We start from the raw sequence: 1,056 nt of genomic DNA, 5'->3' as shown, positions 1-1,056 counted from the left end.
CAGACCCTACGTCACACTACGAACCAATGTCAGTATCTGCAAACACAAGTAGAAAACAAACATAGAAAAAAGTTATAAAAAATATAATTTTGGGTGAAATTTTAAATTCATAACTTTAGGAACTGAATTTGGGTCAAAATTGACACAAGTGTTGTGTTACCAATCTGTACCACATGGTGTCGCAATTGTTCACATATTAGCACATCCATTCAAACCCCAATGAACAGGTGGCAGCGTGATTACTTTTAGACATCTCAGACTTTTCCTTTCACGTTTTTTTCATTTTAGCCTGAACATTTTTACATTCATATTGTCATTTTATTTAGAATTATCCATCATTTTCCATTCTACTAAGTTTATTTATAAGTCAAGGTAAGTTCATTTATATTGTATGTTTAATTGGCAAGACAAAAAGTGATAAACTTGAGAAAAAATAAAAATACATTGACGTGGCCTAAAAGCAACAAAAATTATTAGAGAACACAAGTGAAAAATTTAAATAAGATAATTGTATTGAGGGGCTGCAATAAGGTTTGATTCCAGGCCTGGGGTCAAAGACGTTTAACAGATGCTGTCAGCCAAGTGATTTTGTCTCACAGGAGACACCAACTTACCTGCTTGTATCTGTGGTTTCATGTCTCTGGAGCCGTTGAACCTACTCTGCGTCACAGATTAACATGTTTGCTTCAAGAGGAGACATCCCAACATTGTCTGGCACTCATGTGCAAAGCCCAGAAAACATTGTTACCATATGGGGCCAAATTTAGTCACATAACAACCAGCGATATTCAGCTGGGCAACCTTTTCACCCATATCTGCCCTCCCGTCCCTGCCTGACATCCACTTCTCCTCTTGCAGAGAAATTCTCTGGCAAATAAAACTGTCAGCCCAAAGAAAAACACTGAAACCGGATAAAGAACAGATGCCATTTACTCAAGAAGCAAGCTGAGTACTTTAGTATTTATACAGCAGCTTTATTATTAAAAAGCCTGATTGTCCTTATATAAAGAAAGCTCCTGTTAGATGTAGCGGTCAGACTCCCATACTTCTTGTGGT

This window comes from Cyprinodon variegatus, unplaced genomic scaffold (genome assembly GCF_000732505.1).
Source record: "Cyprinodon variegatus isolate N-32 unplaced genomic scaffold, C_variegatus-1.0 Scaffold30, whole genome shotgun sequence".
In the NCBI taxonomy this organism is placed as follows: domain Eukaryota; kingdom Metazoa; phylum Chordata; class Actinopteri; order Cyprinodontiformes; family Cyprinodontidae; genus Cyprinodon; species Cyprinodon variegatus.
This window is presented reverse-complemented; position numbering follows the sequence as displayed.